General features: G+C 41.2%; 1 long non-coding RNA gene and 1 other non-coding gene across 3 annotated transcripts in view; one reads left to right on the forward strand and one right to left on the reverse strand.

The window, feature by feature from the left end:
* LOC110348324 (uncharacterized) overlaps positions 1 to 19,958 on the reverse strand; it is a 33,805-nt gene extending 13,847 nt beyond the window's left edge. For both annotated transcript variants that reach the window (XR_015441980.1, XR_002393460.2), the window contains exons 1-3: positions 19,391 to 19,958; positions 8,440 to 8,526; positions 265 to 7,488 (exon numbers count right to left, since the gene is read on the reverse strand). This is a non-coding gene — a long non-coding RNA (uncharacterized LOC110348324). The remainder of the gene's footprint in view (positions 1 to 264; positions 7,489 to 8,439; positions 8,527 to 19,390) is intronic.
* Positions 11,739 to 11,844, forward strand: LOC147824667 (U6 spliceosomal RNA). The gene has a single exon (XR_015442101.1). It is a non-coding gene; the product is annotated as a U6 spliceosomal RNA (small nuclear RNA).
* Positions 19,959 to 21,451: the final 1,493 nt, after the last annotated feature.

The following is a 21,451-nucleotide window of genomic DNA, read 5'->3' on the forward strand; positions in this document are numbered from 1 at the left end:
CCTCATCATCCTATTTACCAGATTTGGCACTGTGCAGATTCTGGCTCTTCCTTAAAGTCAAAATGACCATAAAAGGTAAATTTTTCGAATTAATTCAGGAGGACTTCAAGACAATTACGACAGCATAACTAAAGACACTGCTTCAGAGGGTGGCAAGACTGGTGGCATAAGAGTGGAAGGATTTGTGGAGAGATTTATGGCAATGTGCCTTTAGCTATGATACATTTTTAAAGTTGAAACATTCACCTTAGTTTTCAATCATACCTCGTATTTTTCTGGTGACTCTCAAGCTCTCATCTCCAGCCCTGCTTTCTTCCTGTTTGACATTAGAAGGAAATGAGAGCCACGCCCCCTCGACATGTGGAGGAGTGGTGATCCTGGCACAGGGAGCAGCAGGGGCTGGTACCAGGGCCAGCTTGGTGCCTTGAGGAACAGCTGGGTGACCTTGAGGGACAGCTGAGTGACCTTGAGTGGGGAGGCTCTGAGGGCTGGGATCTGCTCCTGAGTGACCAGTTGTATTCACAATACCAAGGCTTGATGGGTCATAATGGGGTCATGTTAGCCATGACCCTCTTGAGTTTCCATGTTACCTGGTGCCCTGGCACCGCATATGAATCTCTAAGTCAGAATTTCTTTGCTATCTTTTGTGATAAGAGAAAAACATAAAATCCACATTGAAGAGATGCAGCTGTGTCCACAGAATTATGTGTGAATTTGAAGCACAAGTTCTGCAAAAGTTAAACTTCTTTCATCTCCATGGTAGCTGGAGAGGTTGTGACAGTCCTTTAAATGTGACTAAGTGTTAATTGTAACATGGATTGGGACTGGGATGGTGCAGGGCCTGGGCTCTGAGAAGGCAGCGACCAGCTTTGGTATCTTTTTTCATCCTGGAGGTGCTGTTTCCTCCCTGGAAACCACAGGGCTGTTTGCAGCCTGTGTACCTGTGAGTCCAAGGCCAGGGGATACAGATGGGCAGAGCAGGTGGCCCGAAAGCCACATATGCCTCCCAACACGTGTGTTCCCATATAAGTTCTGGGGAAGAAGCGTTTGAGAACAGCTTCTTTCTGCACCCTCCATGCAATCATGACTTAGTGTCTGGTCAGGGGATGCGTGGGAAGACATTGACCCGATGACGTTCCCAAGGGGAAGGAGCCTGGGGCCCCTGATTTTCCTGTGTCCTGGGTGGTCCCCAGTTGAGACAAACTGTCTCAGAGCAGCTCCCTGGACCTGGACTGCTTCTGAATTGAGGCTGTGCTCCCTCTCCCTGCTGAGTCCCGAGGACACAGGGGATTTGCCTGTGTATCTGTGGGGCTCCCTGGTCTCTTTGCCGCCTCCTCCCAGGCCCTGTTGGGGGAGGCATGGCAGGAGGCAAAAATCTGTCACTTCCAGCTTTTATTCTTGGTTCCTAAGTAGTTTTGGATCAAAACCATCTGGCAAAGGGGAAGTAATTAAGAATTCAAGTTTACGTGTTTGAAATTCAAACTCACCAGCTTTGATGTTAACCTCTTAGAATTATTTTTACTTTTGTCAAAGAAACCTTTTAAGGCATAGATTTGTTGTAAGTGACCAAGGAGTTAGGGCAGGGACAAAGGGAAGAGGGAAATGGGGGGGGGGGGAGAAAACACTTTGGGAATTTAGGGAAAATTTTTATACTGTAACTAGAATAGGATCAGAGATGTTAGAGCCTAGATGAAAAAAGATATATTGGTCCAACCAGCATGGATTGCAGCCTGAGACTCCTTCTGCCATCAAAGCACTGAATTTCTAACTTGGGCTGAGGAGTTAGGGGGACACTGAAGTGACAGCCACCACCAAGTCTCCTGCCCTGCAGGGTCCAGATGGTGAAGACAGTGAAATTGGCTGCAGTGGTTCCCAGGTCAATGCTATGGGCCCAACAAAGCTGTGGGGCTCTTGGCAGGGAAAGGAGAGTCCAGGAAGTGATGCCGATGCTTCCTTCCTGGAGGTCTGCTGGGGAAAGCCATGCCTGCAGATAACCAGACCAAAGGTAGTACATTTGTTCATTTCTTTTGTTTTGAGCCAGGGTCTCACTAAGTAGTTCAGACTGGCCTTGAACTCACTATATAGCCCAGGCTGACCTCAAACTCATGATGATCCTCCTGCCTCAGCCTCTGGAGTGCTGGGATTACAGGCATGTACCACCATGCCTGGCTTGTTTGTCCTTTTTAAAAATGATAACATGTTTGAGGCTGGGTAACTTTATAAAGAAAAAAGGCTTATTTATCTCAGGGTCCTTCGGGTTCCCGGGCCTAGCACTGGGCTCTGCTAGGCTCTGATGGAGGCCTTGTGTGGATGGTGTCATGGTAGGGGGGAGTGCACAAGAGGGAGCAATCATACTGCCAGACAGAAAGTCAGAGAGCAAGTCAATGCTCAGGGTTGTGTTTTTGGAGGGGAGTAGGTACTGGGGATTGATTGAATCCAAGGCTTTTGCACTGAGCTACATCCCTACCCTTTTTAAATTTTGAGACAGGGTTTCACTAAATTGCCCAGGCTGGACTTGTGATCCTCCTGCCTCAGCTTCTCAGAACGTGGGATTACAGGTGTGTGCCACCTGACCTGGCTTCAGATTTGCTCTTATAGCAACTCATTCTCAAGAGAACTCACTCAGGGTCATGTGGGAACCTAACCACTTCTGAAGGCTGTGCCCCCAGTGATCTAATTTCCTTCCCCCCACCTCTGCCATCTTAAAGGGCCATACCATCTCCTAACATCACCACCCCAGGGACAGTTGGGGGACAAACCACTTCCAAACCATATCAGGTAGAATGCATTTCATGGCCTTGCTACAAACTGGACCAGAATCACCAGGATCACTGGAGCTGGTTGGAAATGCGAAATCTCGGGTCCATCTCAGGTTGAACCAATGAATGCATCCTAGCTGGATCCTCAGATGATGATGATGATGATGTGTGTGTGTATGTGTGTGTGTATTTTAAGGAACTGTCCTAAGGCTTTCAGATGTAGGGCTCACGAGCACTCAGAGGTGTCCAAGGCTTATCCAAGTTCCTGGAGATATTCTACTCATAGTTTGAAGGAGTCTGTGTGTCAGTAACTGACCATGGAGATCTAAGGGGCCCCAAGCAGAAGGTGTTAGGGGGTAGCCTGGGGCACCGTTGGCTTGAGTGGATCTCCAGGCTTGGATCAGGCTCCCTCAGTTTCCTGGCTGACATAAACCTTTTTTTGGTACCAGGGATTGAACTTAGGACCTTGCGCTTTCGCTTTCAGGGCAGGTGTGGCACCACTGAGCTAAATCCCCAGCCCCATGATATCAACCTTTTATGCTTCCACACAATATACCCTGCTTGGATGTTATCTTTACCTACTTGTGCAAGTGATTTCTATTGGGTAAATGCCTATAAGTGGGCATACTTAAAATCCTAGCAGACATCACCACATTTCCAACAAAAAAGTACACCCGTCTGTATTCCCTCTGGCAGTGCTGAGAACACATTGCTCCAGGCTCTTCTGATGTTACTTATTATCAATCTTTTAAATTATGCCATTTGGGCACATGCATGTATGTAGTGATTCAAATTTACATTATCAAAAGGTTGAACTTCTTTTCCTTTAGTGGCCATTTGAATACTTCCCATAATTAATTTACTCATATACTTCTCTATTTTTCATCTAGTCTGCCCATTACTGGTTTGTATCAAGTTTTGGGTAGTAGGGAATTAATTTTGGTCTCCTTTATATATTACATATATTTTATTTTGATTTTAAGACACATACTCTTTTTTCTCACACATGACCATTTCTATCCTTACAGTACAGAAATTTATTCATCAAGGAGGGTTTGGTCCACTTTGTGCTGCTGTAACACAATATCGGAGACCGAGTCATTTACAAAGCACAGAGATTTCTTACAATTCTAGAGGCTGAGAAGCCCAAGCCAAGGCCTCACATCTGCATTATCCCATGGTGGAAGGCAAAAGGGCAACAGAGCACACGTGTGATGTGAGTGAGGACAGAGGATAAACCCATCCTTTCATCCAGAACCCAGACCTGCATACCTAAGCCGCTTCTGGGATGATGGGGCATGGTCAATTTACTCATGACAGCAGGGCCCTCATGACCATCACCTCTTAAAGGCCCACCTCCCTACACTGTCTCACTTGCTGTTTCCAAGACATGAACCCTGGGGGACCCATTCGACTGTAGCAAGTGGTCATGTTTACTGCTCCTGTCTTTTGTGGCTTCTGGGTTTCATCTTTGAGCTTAAGTAAGCTTTCCCCAGTCCCCATATTAAAAAAACACACACCTGAAACAGTGCATTACTTCATTAAAACAAGAGACTGCTTCATATAAAATAAATTTTGATTAAGAGAAAAAAGAAGTTATCCTATTTGTTTTCCCCAAATGGCTAACAGATTGTCCCTGCAGATTTTCTCATACAGCACAGATTTTCTCCATTGGTTTGAAATGCCACCTTTAATGTACTGAATTTTCATATGCACTGGAATTTAATTCTGTGATTTCTTTTATTCCATTTAACTGTCTGCTGATTCCAAGCTGTTTTCTTTGAAGCAGTTATTATTGTAGCTAAACTGTTTCTTTTCATATCTAGTATGCCCACATCAACTACCCTAGTTTTCTTCCTTCCTCCTAGAATTTTCTTGGCTCTTCTCATATGTTTATTCTTGCAGGTAATAAAAAATAAGAGCTAACATTCATGGACTAGTCTGTGTCAGGTACTGTTATAAAAACTATATATGTGTTAAATAACTGAATCTTTACATGGGAAATTTCATTATTTCCACTTGATATCTAGGGAAACAGGCAGAGATGGGAGTAATAACTGGTGTAAGTTTACACTGTAGAACTCAGAACTATTCTCTTGGTGTTTTCATCCAAACTGCATTTAAGACAGCTGGTACGAAGAAAAATCAATCTTTTAAACAGAGTTTTGTCTTCTCAATATGAATAGAGTAGTAGTGATACCTGCTTCATTGAGTGAACCTGAAGGAGCTTAGCACGTGCTTGCACCACAATTAACAAAAGAAAAGATTGGCTCTTATTATTATTAATGCCATTATTTATTAACATTTTTTGTTGCTTAGATTTTTTTTTTGAGACAGGGTTTTGGTATATAGTTTAGGCTGGCCTTGAACTCACTATGTTGCCCAGGCTGGTCCGGAACTGGCAGTGATCCTCCTGCCTCAGCCTCCAGAGTGCTGGGATTACAGGTGTTACAGGTGTGCACCAACCACCATGCCTAGCTGTTGCTTAGACTTTCTATAGTAACTTCTATATGGATCATGTTCATTTCTTTTCAAGAATATATACTTATAGGGCCGGGGATTTAGCTCAGTTGTTTTGCCGCCTGCTTCGCAAATGCAAAGACCCAAGTTCTATCCCCGGTACCAAAAAAAAAAAAAAAAAAAAAGAATATATACTTATACATTATGTTTGCTTACTGGGATCTCATCTTACTAAAAATCTTCTGCACTGCAAGAGAAACCACCAATAGAGCTAAGAGACAACCTACAATATGGGAAAAAATTTTTATCAGCTGTTCTCAGACAAAGGACTACTATCTAGAATCTATAAAGAAGTGAAAAAAAATCAGACCTCCCAAATATAAAGACTCAATTAAAAAATGAGCATTTGAAATGAACAGACACTTCTCAGACAAAGAAGTAAAAGCAGCAAATAAACATACAAAAAAATGTTCAACATCACTGGTCATTCGAGAGATGCAGATGAAAATGACACTGAGATTCCATTTCACTCCAGAAAGAATGGCTGCTATCAAGAAATCAACCAACAACAAATGCTGGTGGGGGTGTGGGGAGAAAGGAACCCTTCTCCATTGTTGGTGGGAGTGTAGACTGGTGCAACCACCGTGGAAATCAGTATGGAGATACCTCAAAGAACTAGGACTAGAGGTCCCATTTGACCCAGCTATTCCCCTGCTGGGTATCTTCCCAAAAGAATCAAAAGAATCATACCACAGTGATATATGTGCACTCATGTTTATAGTGGCACAGTTTGTAATAGCTAAAGCTTGGAAACAGCCCAATTGCTCATCAACTGGGGACTGGATAAAGAAGTTTTTTTTAAAAAAATAAAATGGAGTACTACTCAGCCATAAAGAATGAGAAACTAGAGACATTTATAGCTAAATGAATGCATGTTGAGACCATCCTCTTAAGTGAAATAAATAGGACACACATGTGTAAATACCAAATAGTTTCTATGGCGTGAGAAACTAAAAGTGTAAATAAGGATCAAAATGTATAATAGATAATGTGAAATAGGAATAAAAGGTCTAAATGGGAAGGGGAAGTGGGAGGGGTAGGGCAAAGAAAAGAGGGAAAGGAAAAAATGTGAGAAAAGGAAAAACTGGAAAATTCTATGTAAATAGGGAAGGGTGGAGGGGTTGAAGAGAGGGCAGGGGAATGGGGAAAAATAAGAACCAAGATATATCATATAAAGGTACAAGATCCCAATGATGAATGTAACTGTATTGTATGCCTAAAATGTACCAATAAACTTAATGGAAAAAAATAAATAAATTATGTTTGTTTTATTGCTATTTGTGAGCATAAAATTTTCTTTAATTGTATTTTTAACTAGTTTCTCTTTGATTATAAAAAAGCCTTATTTTCATGTTAATTTCTTCTTAAGTTTTATGTTAATTTCATAAATTGTTATCTTTTTAAAAAAGTTTTTTCTTAGTATATGTTTGTGATACACAATGAATGCATTCATTGTGGGGGTTTGGTACCTGTACATATTTCATCTTAATCCTGTTTTTACTTACCCTTTCCCCTTCCCTCGTCCTCTCCCTCCATTTCTAGATCCCTTTCCCATCTCTTACTTTGCTTCTAAAAATGTTTCTAGTTGATTCTTTCAAATCAGGGATACAATCACAGCCTCACAAATGATGATAATGAGGCCTCTTCATTTGTGTACTGTGTTTGCTATGTTCTAACCCTAACTGGATTGAGTGAGGCTTCCAGAGCCAGATGAATCAAGTGCTAATGGTCACCCTTTCTTGTTCTTGCCTCTAATGGGGCTGCTTCTAGGGCAGCACCATTAATCAAGGTGCTGTGGGCCATATTGGGGAAAATATCAATCTTCACCATTTTACTAAAGATTAAATAAACCTAAGAATGGATATTGATTTTACCAAATATTATTTTATTTATCCTTCTATTTATTAGCATGTGAATGATCAGAAATTTCTAAATATTGATCCAGTGAACTAATACTGTTAATATTTTAATGGTGGCTGGATTATATTCAGTGATATTTAACTTGGAAACATGTTTTGAAATTCCTGAGAGAGCCTGAGTAGCAGATTTCTCCTGTGCTGTCATCAGCAATTTCAGAATAGAGATTTTTGTAGCCTGAGTCTAATTAGTGTGAGAAAAGAAGGAATTCACTCCTGGAGCCAAAAGAACTGGCATTTCTTGGTTGCTTGGTCTTTGAAAATTTTCAGGATCACATCCAACTGAGCAGCTTCTGCACAGCAAAGGAAACAATCAACAGAGTGAAGAGACTTTCTACAGAATGAGAGAAAATATTAGCAAACTATACATCTGACAAAAGCTAATATCCAGAACACATAAGGAACTCAAATGTCAAAGCAAAACCAAAATAATTGAACTTAAAAAGAGACCTGAATAGTTATTGAAGAGAACACACATAGTAGCCAATAGGTATTTGAAAAGAAATGCTCAATGTTATTAATAATCAGGGAAATGCAAATCAAAACCACAATGAGATATCATCTTACCCTATTTAGAATGATTATTATCAATAGATAAAGAAAAAAATGTTGATGAAGATGTGGAGAAAGGAGAACTCATAATTTGTAGATAGGAAAGAAATCAGTCAAACCATTATAGAAAATGGTATGGTACCAGGGATCAAACTCAGGACCTCGTGCTTGTCAGACAGGCACTGTGCCGCTGAGCTAAATTCTCAGCCCTAAAAAAAATTTTTTTCAGACAGGGTCTTGCTGTGCAGTTCAGGCTGACCTTGAGTTCACTGTGTAGCCCAAGCTGGCCTCGAACTTGTGGTGACCCTCCTGCCTCAGCATCCCGAGTGCTGGGAGTATAGGCATGTGCTACCACTCCTGGCAATCCTCAAAAAAATTTAAAAATAGAGCTACCACATAATCCAGCAAACCCATTGCTGGTATATATTCAAAATGAAACACACATGTTGAAGAAGCACCTGCACTCCCATGTCTATTGCAGCATTATCCACAGTAGCCAAAATACAAAATCAACCCCAGTGCCTGTCAATGGTTGGATGCATGCAGAACATGTGGACATGTACACAACAGAACGTCATCCAGCCACAAGAAGCATGAAGTCCTTCCACCTGTGACAACATAGACAGACATGTATGACACTATGTTAAGTGAAGTAAGTCAGACATCCAAAGATAAATACCATATGAACTCACTCATATGTGGAATCTCAAAACGTTGGGTCAAGGAAGAGAGGAGAATGGTGGTTGCCAGGGGGAGGATCTCTTGGTGGGAGGTAGATGCTGGTTAAAGGGTACACAATTGCAGTTAGATTGGGAATGTAAATTTCAAGAGATGGTAATATATTGTATTGTATTATATTGTATTCTTTTTTTTTTTTTGGTACCAGGGATCAAATATATTGTATTCTTGAAAAATATAAAGAATGATGTAAAGTCACCACAAAAATGATAATTATGTGAGGTAATACAAATTATGTTAACTAGCTCAACTTAACCACAATGTATACACACTTCAAAACATGTTGTATAGGGGCCAGGGATTTAGCTCAGTGCTTCCACTGCCTGCCTTGCAAGCACAAGGACCTGAGTTCGATCCCCAGCACCAAAAAACCCCCCCCAAAAACCCCAACCATGTTGTATATAATAAAGTTCCATGTCATCTGTAAATTTAAAAATTAAACATTTAAAAAATGAATCAACTTATAAATTTTGATATGTAATATTTCAATTTTTACTATTTTCTAGGCAGTCTGAGAATGTTTTCCCTTTTTATTGAGATGTTACTTATATACCTTAACTCACCAGTTTTAATTGTGTAGCTTTGAAGAATTTGGAATTGTAAGTGATTGTGGACACCGCACTACAATCAAGATAGGTTCGACCCTCACCCTAAATACCCTTGTACACTCAACAGATCTGCTTCTGCTGGTTTTGCCTTTTGTACCTTCTTTTAAAATGGAAGTCATACAGTCTATCTCTCTCTGTTTTTGTCTTCTCTCGCTATCATGTCAGTGAAGCTTATCTGTGCTGTTATGTGTTAGGATTTCATTCCTTTTGTTAGGTTGTATTGAGAAGTAAGTGTAAAACCTGGCAGCTGGGAGCCCAAGAGGGATTACAGTGTTAGAGAGCTAACAGAAATAGCACTTGGTTGTTTGCTGCGTGTGGTCAGGGTTTGCCCACAGATCTCACCTCCAATCCTCAGAGAGCATTGCTTTTCAGTGAGCCAACACCACGGGGAGCTTGGCTGTGAGGGGCATGTGGGCTGAGGAGGGAGGCAGTTCCAGGATGCAGCCCCTCCTTCCAGTTTCCCATATTTCGGTCTTTATTTCATTTTATCTGTTGTCCTCATCCTCCTTACTATACAATTAGTCTTTGTCTTCACCTTCTTTAGTGGAAGAAGTCCAGTTTGTGCTCCACTAGTAATGGCTTTTATATATATAGTCATTTTTTTTTTGGTACCGGGGATCGAACTCAGGTCCTTGGCTTGCATAGCAGGCAGCGAAACCACTGAGCTAAATCTCCGGCCCAGCTTATATATTTAAAACATTATTTGAAGTCTCCTGTTTAGCAAGCTTAGAAATAAAAGCATGTATGTTGATGGCCTCTGTCATAAATAATAATGGCATAAATAAATATCCATTGTAAGTTTCCTTCTTCCCTTTCCACTTTCACCTTATTGTTTTGCTGTCTCATCATTGGTCTGGGTAACAAACTATCACTGATTACTTATTATTTTGATATAATTTCCAGAGAAAAACAGAAGAGATTTTAAGTTATTTTATGTTTAACTGTCAGACTTTTACCTTGTGTGATTCACCACTATTATATCTTTAAAGAAAATTTGCATGGAGGTTTGGAGGGTGATACCATTTCCAAATTCTTTTGTATTTGAAGATATTATTCTGCTGCTTTTCCTCGCAAACAGAATCCTAGAAGGGCATGGAGTTAGTTGGGTGTGGTGGTGCACTCCTGTTGTCCACCACTTTGGGAAGCTGAGCACAAGTCTGAGCCTGAGCAAATTAGAGAGAGCTGCTCTCTGGAGCAAGCGCCTCACGACAGTGGTGTCTGCTGGAAAGCAGCAGGAAGAGGTGCAGTCCTTGTTCAGAGGGATCTGCCCCTACCCCTGCACACTGTGGCGACACTGTGGGGAAGAGGATGTAATCTATTGGACCCCTGTTCACTCTGCGCAGGACACAGTCTGTGTGACCTCTGGGGTGGGGTTCTCTTGGGTGGAGCTGCCTTCTCTACTGTTTGTTCTCTTTATGCATTTTCTCTACTTTTTGAAAGGGGGATTGTATAGCATTCCTTTTAACCATCTTTTGGGAAGTTCTTTCTCTCTGTTTTGTATTTTTAAATTGCTATAACTATATTTCTTTTTTATTTCTCACTTTTTTTTGGTGTTTTTTTGTTTTGCTTTTGGTACCGGGGCTCAAACTCGGGTCCTTGCGCTTGCGAGGCAGGCAGTGGAACCACTGAGCAAAATCCCCAGCCCTCTTTTTTATTTCTCATTTCACATATAGTTGTTCCTCTGTATCCAAAGGGAATTAGTTCCAGGAGGCCCTCAGATACCAAAACATCCCAGTTCTCAAACCCCTTAGATGAAATGGCACATATTACCCAGGCACGTCCTTGCCATGTTAAATCATCTCTAGATTACTCACAGTACCTAATACAGTGGAAATGCTGAATACATAGTTGTTATATGGGGTTGTTTAGGGGATAATAATAAGAAAATGTACACATGCTTTCTTTTTTGGTACTGGGGATCAAACTCGGGACCTTGCACTTTCAAGGCAGGCAGCGGAACCACTGAGCTAAATCCCTAGCCCTACACATGCTTCCCCCCCCCCCCCAAATATTTTCACTATGCTGTGTTGAACACATGGTTTGGGATGATCATGTTTGTCTTTTAAAATTTATTTTTCTTAATTAAGATAGCCTAAAATTTACCTTACATTTCCCACCTGCAAGCACAAGAAGCAGCCAACTTACTGGAAGCCAATTAATTCACTGGAGGAGTTAATTCATCAAATGATAAACTCAGTCTTTTAAAAACAGATCTGTTGTGTGCAGTGAATGTTGTGGCTCCCCACACCCCTGCCACCAACCTTCATATGTTGAAGCCCTAGGTGGCTATGTGATAGATATTTGGAGTGGGGACTGTGAGAAGTAATTAGGCTTAGATGAGGTAGGGAGATGGTGTCCTTCCAGTGGGGCCAGTGCCCTTTGAAGAAGGGAAAGGCAGTCTTTCTTTCCAGCATGCCCCGGGGAAAAGCCTTGTGGGGACACAGTGAGGAGGGAGATGCAGTCTGCAAGCCAGGAAGAGGCTCCTCCCAGGACCTGACCATGTTGGCACCCGGCCTGGGACTTCCAGCCTCCAGAACTGTGAGAAAACAAGTGTTGGAGCCACTCAGTCTACGGTATTTTGCTATAGCAACCCAAGCTAAGGCACTATCTAGTTCCTAAAACCTTGTTGTAAGAAACATGGTCCTGTGCTTGCTTTGGCAGCACAGATACTAAAACTGGAACAATGCAGAGAAAATTAGCATCGTCCCTGTGCAACGATGACATGAAATTCATGAAGCGTTCCACATTTTTGAGTCTAGAGTGCTTTCCTTTCTTCCAACTTTGCAAAAATTGGCCAAAGCTCCTGCATTGTCTCCTTTAGCTGCAGTAGATCTCACAAATGTTGCTGAGCTGCTTGCAAATCTAACAAAACCCAGCAGATTAAATCCTCAGGCCAAGAATCCCCAGGACTATCAGGCCTTAATAGTACACTACAACTTGGCTATAAATTTTGCAATTTGATCTTAACAAGTCGATTCTCACCAGAAATTTGGGGCTATGCAAAAGCTTCGAGTTCTTTAGAACTCAGCAGCAATCTTGCAAAAGATCTTCTGGTTCTACTGAAAGGGATTCTGGAGAAATCAAAAGATGGGGCATTCTGAGAGCTTGGGAGAAAGTCAAGATTGGGTTAGAAAAAGGAAATAAAGAATTTGGTGGCTAGTCTGTAGCAGCGCAGGATACCAGCACAATTCCATCTATCTTTCAAAATGAAGATGCAAAGAATAAAGAAATACATATGACTCCTCTCTGGGATATAAAAGCAACCTAAGGATCAAGCTCCACTCAGCAAAAGACTTACAATGGATGGGGAAAAGTGACAGTGTTAGCTAGGACAAACAGGAGATGGAAGACTGCTGAGGCTAATTCTGGAAGTGATCATGAGGTTCCAGAGCCAGAATCAGAAATGAAGGTGAGATTATTAAGTAGAACTGAATCGGCAGCACTAGGAAAAAGCAAACTGAACCTGGCACAATTTCTCAATGAAGATATTCATTACGAGATATGATGGAAGTGGAATTCTTTAGAATTGTGTTCATTTTTCTGCTTTAATAAAGTTATTCTTGGGCCTGGGATTTAGTGCAGTGGCACCATACCTGCCTCACAAGTGCAAGGTCCTGAGTTCGGTCCCTGGTACCCCCCCAAAATAAATAAAGTTATTCTTGTGCTAAAATTGAAAAAGGAAGCATAGTCCTTTAAGATATACTTTTGAGTGGGAATCTATTCTATTTTCTTCTATTTTCCTTGATCGTACTAATTCAACAAAATGTTTATCAATCACTGTTCTTGGTTCTAAGAATAAGAGGAGAGAACAAAACAGATAAAGTTTTGGCTCTCATGGAGATTTGGCTCTGACATTGAAACAGTGTGTGTGCGTGTGTGTATGTGCACACACACGAGCCAGGGACTTTTTGGTAGAAGTGGTGTGGCTCCCCCAACCGTGTCAGGCTCCTGGGCAGACAGGACACAGGAAGAAGGTGGTTCTCTGGTGTCTTCTGGGGGTTGGGGGGTATGGTTGAGGAGAAGACATGGCCTGGGGGCTTTCTTTTAGCAGCAGGTGTCTCCACGGATGGGAAGGGTGATAGTGCAGGAGAGGGAAGGATGTTCTTGAGTAGCCAAGAGGGGTGGGGCAGAGGATACAGGGTATGGGGCTGGTCTTTGCTGGGATCAAGGAAAGTTACTGGGATCCTGGAAAGCAACAGGACCAGAACTGGAGCACTGGGCTAGGGGAGAGCAAGTTGGTAGATGGATGGGACCAGGTGGAACAATTCTTCCCTTGGCTTCTGATTTCTCCCTGAAGTGGAGGCAGGGCCCGAAGCTGCAAGGGCAGAGGGGGATTAAATTGACCCATAGCCCAGAAATCAGCTCTTGGGTGGATTTATCATTTCACAGATTTTTCATTTTATCTCCTCATTTTCTACTTTATATCAAATTCTCCCTTCCATCTTCCTTATGTTGCTGTTGGTGCGGGTGGTTAACTTTTCCACTTTTCATCTAACAATGGGGGCTTTTGAGGCTACACATCTCCTGTTGAGCACAGCTCCTACCCTGCCTCTCCTCCCCCATAAAGATGCCACAGCACAAAAGCACGCATTCAGCCTGGACCCCAAAGTCCAAATTCTCATCAGATGATGCAGGGTCTGTTGCAGTAAAGAGGCCTGGCCTTTCGGCAGCCTCCTCTTCCACTTCTGTAGCTTTTGCAGAACCAGAAAACATGCTTGTCATGAAAACTTCCTCACTCCACAGAACCAAAAAAAAGCGTATGCTGTTACATCCCATTGCTGCTGAGAGGGGCTTAATAGAATTGTTAGATTTTTCTCAGAGGCTTTTGCACCTTTGAAACTAATCCGAGTGATTGGATTATTGGGGTTTTATTGATTGGGAAGACTATTAAATCGTCTTGTAGCAAACACTTATCCTATTCATATACAGCTATCTCATTTGCTATGTGGATCCTCTGAGAGATTCTGTGTCAGCTGTGTTTAAGAATCAGATTGAATTACATATTTACAGCTGTGTAGAAAGGCATAGATCAAAAGGCTATGGGGAAAAGCACCCTGACATTAACTGTGGTGAATTCTGGGTAAGATTTTAGGTATTTTTTTCTTTACATTTTCCCTCCAATTTCCAACCTTTATGTATGTAATAATTTAAAAAAGTGTTTCAGAAGGACAAAACATTTACATTTACGTATATTCTAGGAATCACTATTACATAAAAAATAGTATGCACATTAATAGATCTGAAAGAAATGTATGAAAATGTTAGCCAAGTTTTTCTCTGAGTAGTAGTACAGTGGATGATTTTTATTCTCTTCCTTTTGGTAGCTTGCATTTTTCAAGAAAATATTTTTGTCTAAATGTTCTTTTTTTTTCATAATGGGAAAGTGAATTTTCTTTTTAATAAAGTAAATAGTATTATCAAGATATCCTGGGAATGAAACTTTATTCACTGATGTTTCCCAAAATGTAGAGTCCTCCCTTAACCTAAATATTCAGATTTTTTCCCATCTTGGAACAGTTTCCCTCAATTATGACTCTGATCCTGGGTTCTAGCCTAATTGTTTTTGCTTCTTCCTTGGAAACACACTCTGCTCTTGGGCTTTGTTATTCAGACTTTGTACTTCTGTATCACGCATCTCCTCTCTCACCTTTTTCATCTCTTTGTTGTTTTGCTTTTTATTCTGAGAAGGCTTTGCCACTCCATATTGGTGTCCAAAGGAGAGCTGCTCTCCTCCTGGAAATGGGATTATAAGAAACACCCATTTAGAGGAGGAATTGAGAAAAAGAATGCCACCCAATAGTAGGATGGGAAGTAGGGGGGATTTCATGACATTCAAGATCCTAGCAGCATGCTATGTGCAGGTTTCTGGGACCACTGCCTGAGCTTGAACCATGAGTCTGACCCAACAGGGTGACATGCAGGACAGGTGGACACAAGTGTCTTTAGGTGAGAGCCCACCTGCCTCCTTGGGAAGTAGGCCACAGAGGGAAGAGCGACTTCCGGGACAAGTCTGGCGGACACACAGCTGATACAGAGAGACAGAGTTGTTTCCCAGAGCTGTAGTACCTCTGCTGCTCCCTCCGTGGTCCTTTCTGCTTTCTCTATGTTCACCAATCACCCACTTCAAAGTTCCTAGCAACACTTTCTCCAGCTGTTGGAAATTCTTTTTGTCACCAGCTCTTGCGCAGTGGGCTTTCATCACAGCCAAGATTCTGTTCTTTTGGGTTTCCCAGCCAGATTTCCTGGAGCCTCTGGGAGCTCGGGCCTTTGAGATGCATCTCTTTGGCTGTATGTGGTGGTGCTCCGTGGGGCCCTTTCCCAATACAGCTCCCACTGACAAGCACCACAGATGTTCAGACCTTTCTGCTGGGTCTACTCCTGTCTTGCCTGCATCCCTGGTGAGCCACTTCCAGGGCCCTGGGGCTCCTTCCTGTCTCCTAGCTTCTGTCCCCTCTAACGGTGGTTGAACTCCAAGTTCAGGCCATTACCAGAGACTCCTGGATTCCATGCAAGTCAAGGGGTGTCCACAGTCTTACCACAGTTGTTTTCTATAGACCAGGTCATGCAAACTTCGAACTGCTTTGCTCATTGTGGGTATTTCTTAGGGATATCTCTTTAAAGATGGGGTTGTTTGATTAAAGCATACTGTATATTATAAAATTTGATAAATATTGCCTTCTTGCCTCCACCAAACACCTCTATCATTTTGTATACCTACCAAGGGTTTATGGGTTATACCCAAAGACTCACATCAAAGTTACATAGATTTTCTCCTGTTTTCTTCCAGAAGTTTAACATTTTAATTTTATATTTAAGTCTACTATGTGCTTTGAGTTAACATTTGTGTACAGTGCAACATCTGTGCCTAGGTTCTTTTCTCTGTTTTTCATGAGGGAAAGGTTATCCTTTCTCCTTGAATCACCTACCCACCTTTATCAAAAATCAGTTAACTGTACTATGAGAGGCTGTGCTTTCTGTTCTGTTCTGTTGATGAAAGTATCTGTTTTCTCCAAAACCACACTGTCTTGACTACAGTAGCACTAAGGTAAGTCTGAAATCAGTATTATGAGTCCTCCAAATCTGTTCCTTTTCAGTATTCTATTCTAAGTCCCTTGTTTTCCTTATACATTTTAGAACCAATTTATTTACAAAAAGTGCATGGGAATTTTGAATGAGATTTTGTTAACTCTATAGATCACATTGGGAAGAACTGATATGGTGACAACATTAAATATTTTAATCTATGAATACAGAATACCTCTCCCTTTGTGTAGATCTTCTTTGTTTTCTTTCATTTCATTGTTTTATAATTTTCCAAACACTAATTTAGTACATATTTTGTTAGATTTATACTTAGGTCTTTCCTCTTTTTTTAGTGCTCTTGTTAAGTGGTATTTTAAAAATTTCATATTTCAGTTTTTCATGGCTGGCATGTAAGAAAGCAACTGACTATTGTACTTGGCATCTACAACCTTGCTATACTCACTTGCTGGTTCTAGGAAATTTTGGTGGATTCTTTGGAGTCAAGTGATCTTCTTGTCCCAGCCTCCTGAACACTGTGATCACAGGCAGGCAGCACTGTGCCCAGCCTCTGGCTCAGTTTGGAATTAGGTTATTTATCTTTTTACTGTGTTGTAAGGTTCCTTTATGTATTCTAGATCAGTGATGATGAACCTTTTAGAGCTTTCAATGATACAAACAGCCCGCTATGGTGTGAGTGCCATAGGTTCACCACCACTGTTCTAGATACTACACCCTTATCAGGTATATAATTTTGAAATATTTTCTTACATTCTGTAAATTATCTTTTCATTTCTTGATGACAACTTTGGAAGCATAAAATTTAAAAATTTTGATTAAGTCTTATTTTTCTGTTTTTCATTATTATGCAGTGTTCCAATATCTCAAATATTTCTCCTTTGTGTTTTTCCAGGAGTTTTACATATTTAGCTCTTGAATTTAGGTCTATGCTCCATTTTTCAATTAGTTTTTGTGTAGGATGTGAGGTTGAGGTCTAGTGTTGTCTTAGGGTTTATAATATAGTATCCATTAAAACCCATCTGCCTCCACCTTTCAACATTACACTTCTTCACGTGTAGTACCAGTGCCAATTCTCTCCTACTTCTTGTGACATTGCTGCCATTAATTCCACTTATCCGTAGGTTATGAGTACACAATACCTTGTTACTCTTCTCTTTTTAAACAGTTTTAGAGCAGACAAGAATAAAAAAAATGATCCTACTTTTATTATTTCCTTCTCCAATTATCTTTCTTTCTTGAATAGATCCAGGTTTCCAGCATAAGTTCTTGCTGCTCAAGAACTTCTTTAGTGTTTCTTTTCACCTGGAGAAGTGTTTACTTCTTTACTTTTGAGGGCTGATTTCTCTGGATATGAAATTCTAGATTTCCTTCTTTCAGCCTTTTAACAGTTTCACCCATTTTCCTGTCTTCTTGTATGCATGGCTTCTGGTGAGAAGCTTGTTGTAATCCTTGTTCCTTCCTTGGTCAGGTGTTCCTTACCCCTGGAGACTAATGGGTCTATTTTTTGTTTTTTTTTGTTTTTGGTACCGGGGATTGAACTTGGGACCTTGCGCTTGTGAGGCAGGCGGTGGAATCACTGAGCTAAATCCTCGGCCCAAGTGGGTTTTTTTTAAGATGCTACTTCTCTCCTTTCCCATCCAGACTAGGAGGCGATCCTTCTTAGATTATCTCCACGGGAAGCTGATGGGGTTCCTGGAGGGAAGCCATGTAAGCATGACCCCCCTTCCTCCATTGCTGCGGGCTCCCCCAGAGAGTCTCATTTTTGCCCAAGTCTGCACTCAGCTTCCTGCAACTCCACAAAACAAAGTAAGTGCTCCTGCCAGCTGATTGATTCTAATGGCTTCTGCTCCAGGTAAGTAAATTCGGAAGGCTGCATGTCTAAGGATGTATATTGGCCAGAGCTCAGGTTAGTGGTTCATCCTATGAGCTCAGTTTCTCTGATGGTTCCAAGAAGAGTCATTATCTTCAATGTGTTCAGATTTTTCTCATACCTATGGATAGCATGACTTCTAAAGTCTTTACATGTCGGAGCCTGGTGTTTGATGTTTTCTTGTTTACCATGAAGCTAGAGTTCATTCTGTATGTGCTCCTCAGGTTGAATCCCAGTGGTGGGGACTTAGCACCCAAGCCCTAACTTGTTTGTCTAGCCTCCAAATCTGCCTTCTGCCTCCTCTAGAGTGAGCACTGAATGGTAATCAGCAGGTGAGAGTTGGACTAGCCCAGGTTTGGTATTTTGCCAGGTAAGTGAGAGGCAGAGAGTTGATGGTGTATGCAAGGCACTGATTATAAAGGCAAATCACAAAATCTAAGCTTGGAAAGCAGGGGGTGAGGGATGGTGAAAAGGCAATAAGAACTGTTGTAGGTCCTGGCATCTCTTACATAGTTATTTCTCTGTCCAGAATCCAGTAATCACCTCTCATTACTATTTAACAGTTTCAATAAAATCATCATCTATTGGGACCATCACTAGGCAAGCCATTGTATTAGATGCTGTGACACAATGATCATGTGTGTCTTCCAGGTGAGGTAGGCAAGTGACTCGAGGAGACAAAGTATCCCAATATGTTTGACACTCCATATGTACAGGTTCCACAGTCATGGATTCAACCAACCAGATTTAAAATATATTTTTTAAAAAGTTGTGTTTGGGCCGGGGATTTAGCTCAGTGGTTCTGCTACCTGCCTTGCAAGCACAAGGACCCGAGTTCGATCCCTGGTACCAAAAAAAAAAAAAAAAAAAGAGAAAAGTTGTGTTTGTATTGAACATGAACAGACTTTTTTCTTGTCATTATTTCCAAAAATTACAGTCTAGCAACTATTTAAATAGGACTTATATTGTATTAGGTTACTGTAAATAATCTAGAGATAGTTAAACTATAGTAGGTAGAGGAGGTTGTTCATTGATTATATACAAATACCACATTATTTTATACAGAGAATTGTAACATCTATGGATTTTGAAAATCCAGAGTGGAGAGAGGATTCTGGGATACCAAGAGATAAACAACTGTATTTTAAAAGTTGATTCTGTAATAAATCTAGACTCTTCAGTCAGTCATTCAAAATTATCTAGAATAAGAAGTCACTTTTTGTTCTTACCCCCCGACCCTGCACTGTCCCCAAACAAATCCAGCTTGAGCCTGTCATCATCCTGCAGCCATACTTTCCCTTTTTCCCTGTTCTGCACCTTTGGCATGCTGGTGATATTCTCCCTGGAATGCCCACTTCTGAGGACTCCCCAGAAAAACTTACTCACCATCCTGAAGGTCGAGTGCAAATGAAGAATCCAGGAAGCTTTTCTGATATCTTTAGTGGGAAATTGTCACCTCTGCTCTCAACTGTGCATATCACATCTGCTGCTATATACAGATACTTATGCCACCTCTCCCTACAGACAGCATGGACACTTTCTTGTCTGCCTCTCTGTGTAGCAGTGTGACAGCACTTTAATGAAGCAGTAAGCAAAACCCATGAGGAAAAGAGAAATATACAGAACAAGATTAGAACCAGATGGTTAAAATCAGCCACTGCTTTGAGTTTTTCTGGTTGTCATGGACACGATCCTTTCTATTGTTGGTAACTCCAGTCTCTATGGTGAGCTCATACGTAGAACCAGAACCTTAGAAAGGCAAGAAAGAGGATTGGCTATGGATGACTATTTAAATGAAGGGAGAAGCAGGTACAGAGAGAATCAATAGATGGGGAAAAGACTAAAATATCTGGCTTACAGTGGCTCCCCTCCCCCAATGAATATTACTTTTCAAGTTAGGTAAATCTTGTTTTAGATCTATTCCACCTATTCTTGTTGAAGCTTCAATATAATTTCCTCCACCATCTGACTCCTTCATCACTATCCTACAACCCATGATATCCTCTGAAATGTCCAACTGAGTATGAAAAGCATGGAAAAATAATTTCAGGAAGAAGTAGATTGAATCCCAGACCAGAGATTTCAAGAAGTATGTGCTAGATATGGGGCATATCCTACAAGAGTAAAGAGGGGGTTGAGGGCAAGCTGTCTGGCCTCTTTCTTGGCAAGTGGATGAGGCTCAGATGAGACTTTCTAACTCAAATGATAAGGAATGAGACAAAGATTCTAGGAGGACATGGGAGACCTCTTTTTTCCTAGCATTTTACAGGATTGGCTTAAGGCAACATAAAGCAAACGTCTTAGGAAAGACAGATTATGTGGCTCAGGTTGGAAGCCAGCAGAGTTCACTATTTAGATTTAGCCAATCTACAAAGTTTGAGGTCACAATTCCCATGCAAGACCATTTCTGATGCCAATTATAAGTTTAAGGTTCCCTTACACCACCTTCAGTATTGATAAGTCACTAGAAAGCCTCAGGATTCACCGAAAGCTATTTAGATTCAGTTGAAGGACTTATCTTATCCTCTGCAGGGCGTATATGCAGGGCAGAATCTAGGAAGGTTCCAGACATGAACCTTCTGTGTCTTCTCCTCATAGAGTCAGGACATGTTACTTTTCTTGCATTAATATGTGACAATGAAGTATTAACTACAGAAGCTCACCAGAGTTTCAGTGTCTAGAGTTTTTATCAGGACTTTATTGATTTATTATTTGTCATACCAAGGATGGAACTGTCCTTTCTCACTGAGCTACATTTTTAACCCTTTTTATTTTTTATTTTGAGAAAGAGTCTCACTAAACTGCTAAATTGCCCAGAATGTGATCAAACTTGTGATCCTCCTGCTGTAGACTCCCAGAGTGCTGGAATTACACCGAGCCTGGCTCTTGGGACTTTATAATGGAGGCATGATCAACTAATTGCTTGTGTGGTTGAACTCAGTCTCAAGGTCAACTGATAATACATGCTTGAAAGTTGTCTTTTTCAATCTCATAGTTGGTCTTTCTGGTATGTTGACACCCTCTGTCCAAGGATTTAACCCAGGGTGATCAGTTCCAGCTGTAAACAAAGACTCCCAGAAGCTGAGACAAAAGCCACACCTCATTTTGTACAAGGCTAAATTCTTTACTACATAGCCACACCACAAGTTAGAAACGGAGATTTAATTCATGGGGTGGTAGTTTTGCTTAACAGAGAAGAGCAGAAGTAAGGTTTCCTTGTTGGGTGAGTACATGGATCTGCTTTCCTCCTCTCCCTTGCCTGGTTGCTGGATTGTGCAACTAGAAATGCAAGTTTATATCAACTAGCCCTCTAGCCTAAGAAAGAGAGAAAGATACTAATAACAGAGAGGCTCAGAGTGAGGAAAAACATTTTCCTCATTCACAATCCAAACAGCAGGATTGGATTGACTTTTCTTTGTGCAAATAAACTAATATGGCAGCTAAGAA

The sequence above is a fragment of the Heterocephalus glaber genome, unplaced genomic scaffold (assembly GCF_053883595.1).
Source record: "Heterocephalus glaber isolate CG9 unplaced genomic scaffold, H.glaber_assembly_v1.0 deba00001532, whole genome shotgun sequence".
Lineage (NCBI taxonomy): Eukaryota > Metazoa > Chordata > Mammalia > Rodentia > Bathyergidae > Heterocephalus > Heterocephalus glaber.